The sequence below is a fragment of the Argopecten irradians genome, chromosome 4 (assembly GCF_041381155.1).
Source record: "Argopecten irradians isolate NY chromosome 4, Ai_NY, whole genome shotgun sequence".
NCBI lineage: Eukaryota > Metazoa > Mollusca > Bivalvia > Pectinida > Pectinidae > Argopecten > Argopecten irradians.
In genome coordinates this window covers 5,444,765-5,462,713 of record NC_091137.1, presented here as the reverse complement: position 1 = coordinate 5,462,713, position 17,949 = coordinate 5,444,765, and the positions used below count along the sequence as shown (strand labels likewise).

The window sequence follows — 17,949 nt, the reverse complement described above, 5'->3', positions numbered from 1 at the left end:
CCCCAAGGTGTGATCATTAACTTCTCCCCCTTTTCCATGGCCCCCATCAGCCCCCAAGGTGTGATCATTAACTCTCCCCCTTTTCCATGGCCCCCGTTAGCCCCCAAGGTGTGATCATTAACTTCTCCCCCTTTTCCATGGCCCCCGTCAGCCCCCAAGGTGTGATCATTAACTTTTTCCCTTTTCCATGGCCCCCGTTAGCCCCCAAGGTGTGATCATTACTCCCCCTTTTCCATGGCCCGCATCAGCCCCCAAGGTGTGATCATTAACTTTTCCCCCTTTTCCAAGGCCCCCGTCAGCCCCCAAGATGTGATCTTTAACCTCTCCCCTGTTCCATGGCCCCCGTCAGCCCCCAAGGTGTGATCATTAACCTCTCCCCCTTTTCCAAGGCCCCCGTCAGCCCCCAAGATGTGATCATTAACCTCTCCCCTGTTCCATGGCCCCCGTCAGCCCCCAAGGTGTGATCATTAACCTCTCCCCCTTTTCCATGGCCCCCGTCAGCCCCCAAGGTGTGATCATTAACTTCTCCCCTTTTCCATGGCCCCCATCAGCCCCCAAGGTGTAATCATTAACTTCTCCCCCTTTTCCATGGCCCCCGTCAACCCCCAAGGTGTGATGATCATTAACCTCTCCCCCTTTTCCATGGCCCCCGTAAGCCCCATATATGTGATAATTGACCTCTCCCCCTTTTCCATGGCCCCAGTCAGCCCCCAAGTTGTGATCATTAACCTCTCCCCCCCTTTCCATGGCCCCCGTTAGCCCCCAAGGTGTGATCATTAACTTCTCCCCCTTTTCCATGGCCCCCATCAGCCCCAAGGTGTAATCATTAACTTCTCCCCCTTTTCCATGGCCCCCGTAAGCCCCCAAGATGTGATCATTAACCTCTCCCCCTTTTCCATGGCCCCCGTCAGCCCCCAAGGTGTGATCAATAACCTCTCCCCCTTTTCTATGGCCCCCATCAGCCCCCAAGGTGTGGTCATTAACATTCCCCCCTGTTCCATGGCCCCCGTCAGCCCCCAAGGTGTTATAATTAACCTCTCCCCCTTTTCCATGGCCCCAATCAACCCCAAAGGTATGCTTATTGTAACCCACCCCTTTTGTTACTTCTCTTTTAAGGGCTATTACCAACCCCTCTGATTTTACCCATCGCCCCTCCCCTTTTCCCCCTTCAGCCCCCGAGGTGTTCTTATTTTGCCTCCGTATCCATGGCCCCCACCAGCCCCTCAGTGATCACATTTTACCCCGTACCAATAACCCCTACCAGACCCTCAGGTGTTCTCATTTTGACCCCGTACCCATGACCCCAACCAGCCTCTGAGGTGTTCTCATTTTGCCCCGGTATCCATGGCTCCCACCAGCCCCTCAGTGATCTCATTTTACCCCGTACCCATAACCTCTACCAGGCCCTCAAGTGTTCTCATTTTGCCTCCAAACCCATGGCCCCCACTAGCTCCTCGGGTGTTCTCATGTTGTCCCCGTATCCATGACCCCCGCCGGCCTCTGAGGTGTTCTCATGTTGTCCCCGTACCCATGATCCCCGCCAGCCTCTGAGGTGTTCTTATTTCGACCCCGTACCCATGGTCCCCACCAGCCCCTCAGGTGTTCTCATGTTGTCCCCGTATCCATGACCCCCGCCAGCCTCTGAGGTGTTCTCCTGTTGTCCCTGTACCCATGGCCCCCACCAGCCCCTCAGGTGTTCTCATGTTGTCCCCGTACCCATGATCCCAGCCAGCCTCTGAGGTGTTCTTATTTCGACCCCGTAACATGGTCCCCACCAGCCCCTCAGGTGTTCTCATGTTGTCCCCGTATCCATGACCCCCGCCAGCCTCTGAGGTGTTCTCCTGTTGTCCCTGTACCCATGGCCCCCACCAGCCCCTCAGGTGTTCTCATGTTGTCCCCGTACCCATGATACCCGCCAGCCTCTGAGATGTTCTTATTTTGACCCCGTACCCATGGCCCCCACCAGCCGCCAAGATGATCTGGGTTCGCCTGAAGATCGGCCGGAGGAAAGACACACGGTACTGCTGTCTGGTTCAGTCGCTGTAGCTTTGATAACAGTTTATTCACCATCTCTGGATACACATCAGACAAGTCTGTTTTTCTACTGGGTCCTTGGCGATGTTGAATAGCCATATATTGGTGTTATTGGTAACCTCATCCATGCTGAAAGTGTCAGACGTGGGCAAAGGAACCCAGGATCCTATACCTAAAGTTTTGGATAAAGTAAAAGCCCTGAATCAGTTGTCAAACGGACTGCCCTCCCGTTGGTATCCCACTGGTTCGGTAAGAGGGTCTATGATATGTAGTAGTGCTTTTCTGTGACTTTTAGCTCCTTCACTGAATTAGCATTAAATGCACTTTTTAAAAACCATGCTGTTCAAAGATGGAAGCTGTAATATGCTAGTAATAATTTCTAATAATTTGCTTAAAACATTTTACAAACATGATTGTTTTCCATTGATTGACTCCATCGAGAGGTTTGGTGCCGTTAAGTGAGCCTCCTGCCAGTCCTACCAGTCCTACCAATATAGGGTACCAGTCTGTCACGTGTAAAAGTTCATGGGATACAGATTCCTTCCTTTGTAAAGCTATCCCGTGTACAAACCCTACTCCACGTAACCCTCCCTCCCACAGGGACCCCTTCCAGCCCCTTAATGGTCAGTTATTACCTCCGGATAGAACCTGGCCGCCATTGTCTGAAATCAAAAATGATAAAGGTGCATAGCTAGAACGGTTTATTCTAACATGAAAATTTACATATCTACATTGCTATAAGATGTTTGATCTTTTAATCTTGCCTTTGGTTGGTGTTTTAACTTCATTTCAATCATCATAATGGGATTAACGGTTTCCTGTTATTTCTGTAGTAGTGATTTTGTGTCCGACAAATGTCCAACAGCGCAACGCATATCGAACACTTAGTACAATAACAAAGTGTCTAGTAAAAAGCTTAAATTAGTACTGAAGGCACTAGACCTGTAGAGAAGACCATGGTGGTATCATCCCACATGCTATTGGCCTGCCAATGCTGCTGTGATGTTCCCTATCGCCTCGTCCATAGCCGCTACCATACCTGGATATGACACATAAAACTACATTGCTACCGATATATCAGTTCATAGGCGACGAAAATGGAGCCAATTCATGTATCACTTGATACCTGATAACGTTTTTACGGGACTTATGTTTGGAGTTATCTTCTCGCTGAAAAGACGTTAACGCGGGTTGTCATCTTTAAACATCATTCCATCACCAATAGAAACAACGTTATAAGTGGATTCTATACAATCATTCTGTCAATTGCTCAAGAACCAGTTCAATTATAAAATTAAATCCAATCTACAGCATTATAAAACCTAACTTTAAACAACGGCCGATTATGTTGGTACCGCTGTACATAGGATTACGTAGGTGACTCGTTATACTCTATTAGCGATCACAATTATCATTACACTTTGTCACCACCTTTTTGGATGTCATTATGGTTTAAAAAATATTAAAAACTATAAATCCGCGTAACGGATTCTCACAAAAGTATGTTAACGTTTTTTTTTAATTAATTTTCCAATTGATTTTTTTTAAATCAATGATACCGTCGGGTTTCCGCGCTATTCCCGAAAGTCGGATAGGTGAAAACTAAAGAAGACTTGTTAAAGGGTAGCAGTTGACAAATAGACCGAATGGCCATGGATGAGATTTTTATGAAGCAGAAAGGCCATGTTTTATTATATGCATAAGAAATAAAAAATAATGTATATGTCCTAAAATTGGTGAATTCAATCTAGAGACTTTACGGCAGGCTTCACATTTGCATAAAAAATCCAACAAAATGGGTTCGAGATTAATGGTTTAGAGGGTATCCGAAAGTGAGTGTACGACGAAAATAATCAAAACTATAGCAGCAGAAATTGATAGCCGCGGTACGAGGTAAGATTGCTCAAAAGTTTAATTTTATACCTATGTCGAAATAGGCTCATTTCCGCTATCACGACAGTGATCGATGTTTGGGTTTTAAACTGTGTTCAAGAAAAATATCTAGATGAAGTGTATTTTTGGGTTTCAAATCCCAATTTTTTGCAATTTTTCAAAAATACAGGCTCACAAAACCACAAAAATTCGACCTGTCCAAAAATGAACTCTGCAGAACAACTAATGTTGTGTAGATTAAAATAATGAAAGCCTGCACTTTATTTTGCTGATTTTTTAAAATCTACTGTACTCTGCTACCTATCGCTATGTATCATTCTCCTGTGGTGGTTTTTGATGTGCGCATATTTGTCTGTGTACCTAGACGGAACTTCTAACGGTCCGTGGACGGCTTGCAAAGCAAGGTATACAAACATCGACTGAAAAGACAAATTCACTAAAGTTAACTAACAATCATCCCGTTAGAGAAAAATATTCAACAATGTACAACGTAGATTTTAACAGGGAACTGGATGATACACGAAATTTCACGATAAAAATCAATTTGTCCACAGTCATATCAGGGTCATAATTCAAAAACTAGCAGAAACCTATTATGTGGAATTCTGCTAAACAATGCAAACGTACCAAACACATGCCAATTAATTAAGTAGAATTTGGCTTTGAATTAATCTAAGATAAATTGATACTAACACGTAATTAAAAGTTGAAATATCACTGACGTTATATTGAGTGGCAAATATAGTAGCCCATTAGATAATGTAAATTACCTCGTTATTACACATTTCTATACTTTTTTCGTTGGGATTTAATTTCGTTTTATGTTTGAATCATTTCCGTAAGTACGAATTTTCGTGATTTTTAATTGTCCATGACGAACATTCGCGAAATTAAGTCGAGCGCGAAAATGAGATGAATCACAGATTACTGAACTGATTTACAGTAAGCTGAGCTGATTCGCATTGTGCTGAGATGATTCGCAGTGTGCTGAGAGATTCACATCGTGCTAAGATCATTCACATTGTGCTGAGATGATTCACGGTGTGCTGAGATGATGCACAGTAAGCTGAGATGATGCACAGTGAGCTGAGATGATTTGCATTGAGCTGAGATGAATCACAGTGTGCTGAACTAATTCACAGTATTCTGAGCTGATTCACAGTGAGCTGAGATGAGTCACAGTGAGCTGAGATGAGTCACAGTGAGCTGAGATGATTTGCAATGAGCTGAAATGAATCACAGTGTGCTGAACTGACTCACAGTATTCTGAGATGATTCACAGTGTGCTGAGATGATTTGCAATGAGCTGAGATGAATCACGGTGTGCTGAACTGATTCACAGTATTCTGAGCTGATTCACGGTGAGCTGAGATGATTCACAGTGAGCTGAGGTGATTCACAGTGTGCAGATATGAGTCACAGTGAGATCAGATTATGAAGAGTGTTCTGAGCTGATTTTCAGTGAGCTGAGATGATTCACAGTGAGCCGAGATGAGTCACAGTGAGCTGAGATTATTAACAGTGTTCTGAGCTGATTCTCAGTGAGCTGAGATGACTCATGGTGAGCTGAGATGAGTCACAGTGAGCTGATATGATTCACATTGTTCTGGGCTGATTCACAGTGAGCTTAGATGATTCACATGGAGCTGATATGATTCACATTGAGCTGAGATGATTCACAGTGAGCTGAGCTGATTAACACTGAGCTGAGATGATTCACAGTGTGCTGAGATGATTCACAATGAGCTGAGATGATTAACAGTGAACTGAGATCATTCACAGTGAGCTAAGCTGATTGACAGTATTCTGAACTGATTCACAGTGAGATGAGGTGATTCACAGTGTGCTGAGATGATTCACAATGAACTTATATGATTCACAGTGTGCTGAGCTGAGTCACAGTGTGTTGAGATGATTCACAGTGTGCTGAGAATCCACGGCATCAACTAAGTAACCATGTTCGTAAAATACCCGCATTTGTAATGATATATTTATATATATTAATCAATTTTGAGTCAATGCAATGTCTGTTTGTTTGTAATCCAACTAAACACGTATATACAAAGTCGACTAGGATAAAAAAAAGGTATACACCAAGTAACTCAATCTCACAGTCTAATTAAATTAGACTTGTAGTTCCGCTTGAAGCGTACCGTAGAGCATCGTAAGGGAGCGGAATTACAAGACTAATTTTAATTAGCTCAATCTCACATATTGCATATAGTTTTTTCATAACAATCAATAATGCCCGATATATTGTATCTTACATTAGTTGAGTTGTAACTGTTGATTAAGTCAATTACACGCTTGATGTACATTTCCGTGGAATATTCGTTTGGATTTGGTTCAACAGGCTTGAAATTATCTCTTAATTTTTTCCCACATATGTTAGGTGTCAAACACTTTGATTTTCTATAGTAACCTTCAATTCCAGTCAAATAACCGAAATACACAATGATAAAAATAACAACGGCATAGTGATGTTGACTTTCATTTTTGATGAAATTAAAGGACCAAACTGGTATTTATGCACTTTCATTCATTCATTCATGTCTTTATTCCTCCAAAACTTGAAGAGTTACAATGAACGTATTATATTATGATGAACAGGAAAACAACGGAAACTTTAGGTAAATAAGGAGAACATTGGTACAGCGCAGAACAATCAAAATAATAAGTGAAAACTATAAAATATGACACAGAGTGTAGGATGCATTGAGACATACTCTTACTAGTTAAACGTTAGCTGTGAAGCTTTTTCAGAATAATTGCAGCATTATTTAGCAAATGACGCAAAGCATCGGTCCTCGTCAATAAAAATATCTTTCAATGTGGCTGGTGGACTGCCGAGGAGCATTGAGATCTGAACTTCCCTTGAGGAGTTGGTTAAAAAGGTGTAAACTTGTACTGGGTAGTCATTGACTATCTTCGTGAAAAAAACGTCACGGAGAGATAGCAATGCGTGACTACGACAGTCTAGCAAAGAATGTGCCACTGCATCGTATACATAATCATTGCACTGGACACAAGAGAGTTCGCAATTTGGTGAAATGCACCATAGCTTAGCAGCATTTTTAAACGTTCTATCAAGATATGGGTAACATTTAGATAAGAACCATATCGGCGAAGGACGCATATCACACTGGAGGTTTTTAAACCTCCCAAACTCTTCACAGACAGTGAGGCGTTCACTCCACTGTGAGGTGTACTCGCCAAGAAGGACAGCCTTAATGAGATGTTTCCAATAATGCTTCACTGGGAAAATCCCATCTTGCAAGAATTGGTACAAGAAGTCTTGCAATTCATATTTGTGAAAAATGTTCCAAATGTCGACAGCAAAACCATTTTCGCTACAGTAGGTACCAAAATATACATGAAAGAGACGTAGTATGAAGAGTCTCTTCGCAGTAAAGCGTATATCTGCTCTGAATAAAGCAGAAAAGAACCGAAGTTTCGAAAGTTCAACAGTTAACCGTATAGATGTTAACCCAAGCATACTTAGGACAATATCTGATCTGGTGCGCCTTGGAAAACCTTGAATAAACTTAGCACACAAATGGTGAACTGTTTCAAGGCGGTTCCATTCAGTTTCAGATAGTGAGAACCAGAGTTCACATCCAAAAAGGCTACCTGGCATAACTACTGTCTTGAACAACTTAGCAGCGGTCAATGGATTAATTCCAATACCAAATAAATTACAGTTTAACAAAGCAAAACATTGACTAAGAAGCTTGTTATCTGTTTCATTGACGTCTGGACAACCTGGTTTGAATTTGTTTAGAAATATACCGACATGCTTGGTATTTATAGATTTTGAAACAGTATCATTGCCGAGTTTCCACAGACGTTTTGCTTTCGAAAATGAACTTTTGCTTTCGTTAAAGACAATCACAGAAGACTTAGATGCATTGTAACTAAATCTCCATTTACAACTGTAATTGTAACAGATATCCATGAGACAGTCCAAACCACGTTTACAAAAAGACAGAAGGGTAATATCATCAGCTTGCGTTGGGCAAGTTACATTTATATCTTGTATGATAAGAGAGTACTGAGATGAACATAAATCATTAAGTAGGTCATTAATGAAAACTGTGTACAGCCATGGAGAAATAATACTTCCCTGGCGTGTACCTTGGTGTATCTTGAACCAATTTGATACCAAACCTTGGTGCAATACAGCACTATACATGTTCGAATATAGAGAAACAATGATATTAATATACTTTGATTTAAAACCTAAGTTTTGAAGTTTGTAAAAAAAGACCATTGTGCCAAACACAATCAAACGCTTTAGCTGCATCAAGAAAACATGTAAAAAGTTTGCTTTAAAAAGTTTAATTCTTTAATTCAAAATAAAAATTAAATAACACTCATAACTATTCTACTTACCGTGTTTCCTCTGTTGTTGGGAAGATACTACTCATTGTAGAAGCCCAGGTGCAAAAACATGTGTGGAGTATCCAGACTCCCTCATCTTGTCTGCGAGAGTTGGCTGTCCCTTGGTAAGGCGTTTGACCGAGGCGCCCAGATTTTACTGTGTTGTATTACAGTGTGGATATGTACACCAATGTCAACATTAAGGGATACCAATAATTATTATTCTCCTAGTTTTATATGTATTCTTCCAGTATGGAAAACACTACAAAGGAAGCTGCCCCCCCCCCCCCCCCCCCCACACACACACACAATAACACAATATCTAGTTATCCACTGAACATGTTATCGAAAGATGTATTTGAGAAAAGAGTATTGCATCGGGTCTGGTGGGCTTCAGGTGCGATACAATTATATAAGGTGACATTAAAAGAAAGGAGGTATACATAAAAGCCTACTATATTAAACCATTAACAAGCAAAAGGCCTAGATGGCCTGTCTCGTTAATCTGGTTTATTTAGCAATTATCACAAAACCTCTTACAAAAAATACCCATAAGCAATATGTAGTACAATTAAACTGTCATCCGATGCCGAGTAACGCCTTAGTGCTTTGAACCAGTTGAGCTAATAAATGAGCACAAATACAGTGAACCTGGTATCTGCCCGACATCAGTTGACTCCTTGTTGGTGAACATATTGGTTGTACATAGTAATTTTCTAGTCTGACTCCCTCTCCGGAAAACTTGTCCAAGTTCGGTGTCCGGATTTCAGATCCGTGATAACCGATGTCATTCCACCCATAATCATCGGCCAGTACAAATGAATATGAGGCTTCTTCGTTTCGGCAATCTTAAAATAGCACAGGAGGTCAACAACAACCAGTAAAGTGTATGCCTTCATAGCCTATGATGTACAACAGTTTGAGCCTGAGAACGATCAATGTTTACAAACCTACGTACATCTTAAAATGAAATTAACCAGGCGAAACAAAAAAGTGAGTTATTTATCGGGGGTAGGAGACAGGTGGCGCGCAGCCACGATTTAATGATCAACGTAAAGTAAAAGTTTTCAGCAAAGTTTTAAAGTTAAAATAAACTGAATGCTTGCGGTGTTAATGTTATTTTCTGAAATGAACTTCCAAAACACATGATTTGAAGGCAAAAACTACGAAAAATATAATTCTACTCTAATACCTGTATTATTTTCTCTTTTTAAAAGATCTGAATTAGACATTTGATATATTGGTAAAATAAAAAAGTTATCATTAGCACACATATGACAATGTTTGTTTACTGTTAAGTATCTGAGATGGTCCAAAAAAGAAAACATAAAGAAATGTATTTCATTCAACTTATGAAACCTATGCTTAATTCAGAACGGGACAAAGGAACTTCATATTAGTTTTTATTTTGTCCTCATGTTTTTGTTAGTTTCTTCCAGAACCATTCACAATATCTTTATGTACCATGTCATGACGTAATCTTACTATGACGTCATTGTACTATGACGTCATGTTTTACAAATAAAAGAATTCAAACCCCTGAAGACCGGCATGAGCCGAGAAAGCGCTAGGGAGGAAAAAACTGTTTTATAGTTGTGTTTTCTTTTTATGTATATGGAAACCATCACATGGACATGGTTCTTTTTTACTTATATATATATATATATATATAAAAGAAGAGGGTCAGCTGCATATTTAATTTTTTTTGCAGTTTTTGCATTTAAATATTTGTTTTGTGAAGTTCAGTTCAGAAAACTGATGAAATTAAAAAAACATAGGTCACAGTAACTTAGTTAAGTAATTGCTCTATCATTAGAAAAGCAGAAGGCTATGTGTGTGTAGACAAGGAGTATACTTACGCCGACTAGTTAGGAATAACCACTCACACGTTCTAAGCAAAACCCTCTATAACAAACAAAAAATATGCGTTGGTGTCTCTTATCCCTCCTTTATCTCTTTAGCTATATCCTAATTTGTGACCTTTGTTTTGATATATAAAGTAAACATATATAGACATATTTAAGCTATCACGTGACAAAATACCATTTATTTGTTCGGAAAGGACGTCAGTAAGTTGTAATAACTTTTGTCCAATCCATTTGTCTTTTGTTACAATAAAATTGATTTAAACTTAACCCCTAGAGTGCCACAGAGCCTATATATAGGCTCTATGATACTACCGTTAAGTGCCAAAGGGCCTTTTTTTAGGCTCTCTGAAATTCGACAGTTTAACAATAGCGATGACGTCATCTAACTATTCTGCAACGTCATTTTCGCGCTCCAGAAGATCGGCTCGACGGGAAAATGGCGACGTGATTGTTTGCTCCAAGGTTTCGACTTTTTTCACCTAAGAACAATGGCTTTATTTATCGACAGATTTTTACCAAATTTAGTATAACAATACGACATTGTCTGCTCTCTCAGTTCATACTATTTACTGAGTCTTTCGATGTTTCATTTTCAAAATATCATTATTTTTGCACCGTTAAAACTCCATGAAACTTTCTTTTTTTTTTACAAATAGCGTGAAAATGCTTGCTCATAGGACACGGTTTTCTAAAAAAAACAATATATTAATTAAAATTACTGATGTATGATCTGTAAGAGTAGATAATTTTCTGGATGTTTGGCAACTTGTTTAGAATCAATGAATAAATAAAATCAGGTAGATCTATATTGCAAAATTGACCATGTGAAAAGACGTTTCAGCCGAAATTGAGCATAAGAAGTCTATTCGTAGCAGTAAAATACTTAACATTCCAAATGCATGTGCATTGGTGCCTGTCAGCCATGTTGTTTTCTGATTTGTCCTAAGTTACAATATGCATGTTCATAGGAAGCGGGACATATAAATGAAAAGAAATCACCTCAAATACTTTCCGAGAAATACCTGTAGCGGTAAAAAGAATGCTTACGGACGGCTGGAACGATGGACAAAAGGCGATAATTAAGTATATAAAATTTACGTTATATAATTTAATTTTAAGGGATTTATGCTTAAGAACAACATAAAATGCACAGGTATTATCGCAATATATCAATATCATAAAATATATGAGAACATTGATTGTCAGTTGCATTCTTATCTGTTGAGATAAAGCACAGGCACAAAACATGTTTTATGTTAAATACAAATGTATGCTTAGACAAATAGCTCTCGTTCGCTTGAATGTTAATAATTACCGACATATCAAATGTACGTTGATAAATATCGACATCACCAAAAATAAGTAACTAACAAATCAACTTTTGTCGATTGTAGGATATTTTTTCGCGGGCTTTTTGGTGTACTCGCGCGGCTGGCAATACAGTTCAGAATAACTTACACATATACATGCATACATTTTTATGCGGACTCGTCCGTCTTATTCATCTTTCTGAAAAAATAGATTTTGAAAATGCAGAAAGTCGGCACCGGGAAAAAAATTATATCATTTGTTCGAATTCCTTATATTAAAATAAAGAAATATATGAAAGTGAACTTATCGATTACACCTACCTCGCTAGTACGATACTATCACTGTTTTGGGTTACTTGGCTTGCTATGTTGCGGTTATATATACCACAGGCGCTAGGCTCTATACTATAGACATGTTTCTCTCTATTACATATATATATGTAATACTGTGACACAGTATTACCTTGTATAATATATATAAAGAGAGAGAGAGAGAGAGAGAGAGAGAGAGAGAGAGAGAGAGAGAGAGAGAGAGAGAGAGAGAGAGAGAGAGAGAGAGAGAGAGAGAGATAACTATCTATAGAGCCAAACCCCTGTGCTTATACCGTATCGCTGTACCATTCGCTCGTTCCCCCATCCACCGCTATCATTTATTTACCGAAAGGAAATACAATGTATTTCGGTGGCTGACCGTCTGTTTTTCCTATATCATTCTTAGTTTTTTTTATACATTTTAGAGTGATACAAATGTGCGAATACGGTACGTTCAAGGAATTTCCGTAGATTATATGTAAGACACATGTATACACGTACAGATGACGTCACGAAGAATAAATGTTGTTTGGTTTTCTGTTTGGAATAAAATGTGATTTGAGACGATACATTGTTTTTTTATTTCAACGATTCATATAATTCCTATTTAAAAACTTCTGTTAAAATATCTGAAAATAGACATATAGCACATGACCTTAAACGATACATCAACAGTTTCGGGTCAAAAGTCTTTCCGCATTGTTAAATTTTCCTATATGTTTGTTTTATTTTCATTTTATCTTTGAATTTTTCTTATTTCTTTATTAGTGGATTTTTTCCAAATTCATCTATATGTTCAGCTCATTATATTTGCATAGTTCTCCAATGTTTATTTTTTTAAGATATCATTAGTTTTGTGCACAACTCAAAGCTGACACCTTCCTTTCCTTGTTATGCTAAACATGCCGATGAATATGTTTTTTGTTTATAAAATATGTTTTTTCTCAAAAGAATCAGTGACGAGAAACTATGCAAATATCATGAGCTGAAAGAGTAGAAAATTTCCCATTAGTATGTCAAATTTGGTAAAAATTCACTTGGCTAGGAACTGTACACAAACATGTACTTTTATCAGTTGTGCACAACATTATCCATTTTGTGACGAGAGGAATTCCAGGCTTGCCGTGATAATGACGTGACGTCATCGCTGGTTCTATTGTTCAATTGTTCTACGTCATATTTTTTTCAAATCACATTTTGATAGAAACAAGGCTTGGCACTCTCTAAGAGGATTCCTACGGCACTATAAGGGTTAAACTAAATTGTTCTATTTCAGCTTTAAAAAATTTAATATTTTTGGTAAAAAAAACTAAGATTTCCCAAAGATTCGATAGCTTGAAATTGATGTTTAGTATTGCATGTCGATCTTGATATGACCTTCCTAAGATGTTTACATCCTAGGTTTACATTGGCTAGTTCATGTGCATAAATTACGTCATATTCAATGAATGGTATCATCTGTCCACTAAGCATCCGCTGTTGTTTTCCCATTTAACTGCCAACGGGCCGATTTGGGCCGATCATACTAGTCCCTGACTGCCAAAGGCCGATTTGGGCCGATCGTACATATGCCCTGACTGCCAAAGGCCGATTTGGGCCGATGGGGATACATTTATTTTACTATAAACACATATTTTTAACCTAGAGATAGTAGACAAGAAATAGAACATGTATATTGATAACATTGCATTTCCCACTAAATAACGTGTACTGACGCCATCGACGTGATGACGCCATTGACATTATGACGTCATGTATCATGACGTCAGACATTGACGGCGTAATGGCGTGGTTCCGCTTATTTCCCCCAGAAGAAAATCGAAGAAATGAAAGATTTCAAGAAAACCCAAGACTGCTCAACATGCCTCCAAGGGATGCCAGGTCCATTATATACTTTTGGCTTTTATTTCCCGAATGCCTGTTGAAGGAGATCGTCCGTCAAACGAACAGGTAAACAGGCAACATGATAAACAGTCTGCGTTAACAAGTGCGACGTGATTACACCTAGAACCAGTAATATTGATTTACAAAGTTGAAACGGAATAGAATATATTTGATGACCAACCTTAGAAATTATTTGTCATGCACTTTGCGAGTGGATCTTTTAAAGGAAATTATTTACCAAATGTTGTGAAACATGTAGATACTACGGAAATCAGCAAAATATGTAGCACAATAACATTGACAAAATTATACACTACAGCAGCCCATCACTTAATTGTCTGTGTATCATATGGGTTTTTTTTTTTACTTAATACCACATAACATAAGGAACACAGTCTTGTAAATAGCATTCAAAGCTTTACGGTAAATCCATAAAATCTTTCTTCCATTGTACCTTTCGTAAATATAAATATCGTCCCAGTCGTCCTACCCTGTACATGTACTTCTGATAATATACATGTATTTGATAATACCGATCTACTGTATACATGTATTTGATAATACCGATCTACTGTATACATGTATCTGACAATACCGATTTACTGTATACATGTATTTGATAATACCGATCTACTGTATACATGTGTTTGATAACACCGATTTCCTGTATACATGTATTTGACAATACCGATTCACTGTATATATGTATTTGATAATACCGATCTACTGTATATATGTATTTGATAATACCGATCTACTGTATATATGTATTTGATAATACCGATTTACTGTATACATGTATTTGATAATACCGATCTACTGTATATATGTATTTGACAATACCGATCTACTGTATATATGTATTTGATAATACCGATCTACTGTATATATGTATTTGATAATACCGATCTACTGTATACATGTATTTGACAATACCGATCTACTGTATATATGTATTTGATAATACCGATCTACTGTATATATGTATTTGATAACACCGATTTACTGTATACATGTATTTGATAACACCGATTTACTGTATACATGTATTTGATAATACCGATTTACTGTATACATGTATTTGATAATACCGATCTACTGTATACATGTATTTGATAATACCGATCTACTGTATACATGTATTTGATAATACCGATCTACTGTATACATGTATTTGATAATACCGATCTACTGTATACATGTATTTGATAATACCGATACATGTATTTGATAATACCGATCTTCTGTATGCGTGTATTCTATAATACCGATCTACTGTATACAATATAGCGTTCTATACGTTTAGAAACGACAGAAAATTTAGGCAGGTTCGCACGAGCGCATAGATGGCAACCATTGACAGTACAGACGTTCAAATCCATTTTGGCCATATTTTTAACATGGAAATTATTAGAAATACTTCCATAGAAGAGTATTGGAATTCGATGTTACCGAGCCAACTTTCATCCTGGATAATACATTTTTTTATTCTAGGAATACATTCCAAAACATCTTAAAGTTCCTGCAAGTGGCTGGTTATAGGAGATTGGCAGACAGACAGGTATGTGTTATTGAGTGATATAGCTTAGACTCAGTCTTATGTTTTTATGTAAAATATCAAATGTGAGCATTCATTAAATAACAGGGACTAAAAACCTGTCATACTTCCTTCTATGAAATTGTAAAGCTAATTTGCCGTCCCTGAATGTTGTAATACGATACAGTAAAAATGACTTATCAAAATTTATCAAAATTGTACGATGTATACAGTTTTTCATGTGACATGTTTATTAGAATGTTTCATTATTTTGCAGCATCCAGCATATGATCCAGCTGCATGCTTCAAACCACTGTTGACCTTCATTAACAGAATGTTTTAAAGGTTTTTGATACCCAATCAGGAGCTATGTGTCGACGAGACGCTAGTGTCTGCAAGAGGTCATAGTATACTGCGTCAGTATATCCCTACCAAGGCAGCCAAATTCGGTATCAAGTTCTGGATGCTGTGTGAAGCGGCAACTGGATACGTCATCCGGATGATGATTTACAGAGGGCGACAATTTGATCCAACACCAAGAGGAGAGTTGCAGGGAACTCATGTAGTGGAAAGTTTCTTGAGAGAAACCTCCCTGTTTCACAAAGGCTACCATGTATTCTGCGATAGCTATTTCACTTCTCTTAATCTTGCATCACGTCTTCTAACACGCAATACCTATGTAACAGGAATACTGCGAAAAAATCGCCCAATGCCGCGTACCATTCAGCAGGCAGACACCCAGTCTGACACTACCATTTACATGCGCCAGAGAGATGCTCTTTGTGTAGCGTAAAAAGACGAAGTAGGTAAAAAACCAGTGCGTATGTTGAACACTTTCCTTCCTGCTCAGGACCTCCAGACCGGATGCCTAGACATCATTCACCAGTATAATAGGTACATGGGAGATATCGATTCGTCTGAAGCTGTGATGAGCGCATATAGCTGCGTTCGACGCAATAAAAAGGTTTGGAAAAAGTAGTATTGCATATGTTTCATCGAATCATGATGAATGCGTATATTTTAAGAACAACACGTCGGATAGAGTGGTGTCAGGCTTAAGTTTATTCAGATGGTCATAGAAGATTTAGCTGGAGTTCAGCTCGATGCACAGGTAGCAAGACCGAGACCGAGGAGATGTCATGTGGACGTCCTTCCGCGACGGAAGAAAAAGACTGTTGCGTATGCTCTAGCCGTGCTCGAGGAGGAATCAGGCATCGAAGCCGAACTGCATGTACGCTATGCAGGAGAGGATTGCATAGAAAATGTATTCGATTGCACCAATGCATAGTCTAGAAATGTAGATTTAAAACTACACCATCAACTGAAATACAAGAATTATGTATATAGGCCTGTGTTGTGTAAACTTAGTTTCGGAAATACACGGAATTTCACTCAAAAACCTATAACGTCATTTTATAAGTTAATAAATATATCATTTTATGTATGTCAAATTGACTTAAGGTTGATCTTGAGAAAAAACTTGTCTTTGTGTTGTCAATTAGTCAATATAGCACAGCGGCGTGTATACATATATACAATATAACTCAACTTTGCTGGATTCATCATTTTTCGTCATAAACTCGCCTTTGTAATAGTTAAAAGCAGAAACATATGAAAATTAAAAAAAATATATATTCATATTTTCTTTCTTCTAATAATCATTAAGGCGAGTGTCTGTGTCAGCGTATATGCATTAATCTCCTGAAGAAACAACACAAAAATGAAATGACGTCATAATTGCCATAACGTCATAATTGGCAGATCGGCTATTTGACTGTTCGAATTTGGCGACGTCAAAAACTTGGCAGTCTAAGGGTTAAAACATGGTTTTAAATTATTTAAATTAAAGCAACACCTTCACTGAAAACAGGATGTTAGAAGCTGCCTCACTGCATCATTCCAAAAAGTGACTGCATTTTTCCATGTTAACATTTCTTGCAGAATTTCTCTAAATTATTTACATGAAACATTTCCATCAAAATACATATATTTGTAGGCATCTGGTAACTGTTATAAATGTGGATACATATACAAATGCATAGTATTTCCCCATATATTAGTTGATCAGGTGTTCGGCCCTTGAGATCTGTTTTAACTTTGACACACCTGACTGCACTGACGACATGGATACTACGCTGCAGCTCATCATGATCCGAGTTTATACAGATTGCCAGTGGTTGTTTGATGGTAACTTTATTTGAACATTTCAGAAAAGGCATTAAATAATGTTTCTCTCGTAATAAATAATCTTCTCTTTAAATACCGTGTTAGTAGAAAGTACGCATTATGAAATGACAAAAGGAGGCGGAAGAAATAGCTAAAATAATTGTTTTTCAATTTGATATTGTGATCAAAAAAATACTTTCATAAAAAAATCAAAAATGCTGAAAGTTACGGTAATTAATTAAAATGTCTTTGACATGAATTGTTTGTAATGTTTTGAGACCGGACATTTTGACTGTCGACGAACGATCGTCGAATACCCAGCTGTATTCCTCGAACGATTGATCTGGTTCGATTTCCCTGCTGTTTGAGCTATAGGGGTCATACTGTGGTATTCCTAACAATTTAATGTACAAAGTGTGTATGTACTATTGCTTTATACAATTGAGCTTACAACAGAGGAAATCTTTTAAGTTTCCTACAGTCATAATAAAATATGTGTATCTGTGAGTGCATATATTGTACAATGTAAGAGTCACGGTTTGTCGCGCATACGCGTAAATGTATT

At 38.3% G+C, this 17,949-nt stretch overlaps 2 pseudogenes; one reads left to right on the top strand and one right to left on the bottom strand.

The window, feature by feature from the left end:
* Positions 1–1,715: 1,715 nt before the first annotated feature.
* Positions 1,716–9,206, bottom strand: LOC138322060 (arylsulfatase J-like; annotated as a pseudogene).
* A 5,737-nt stretch (positions 9,207–14,943) lies between these two features.
* LOC138320430 (piggyBac transposable element-derived protein 4-like) lies at positions 14,944–17,015 on the top strand (annotated as a pseudogene).
* Positions 17,016–17,949: the final 934 nt, after the last annotated feature.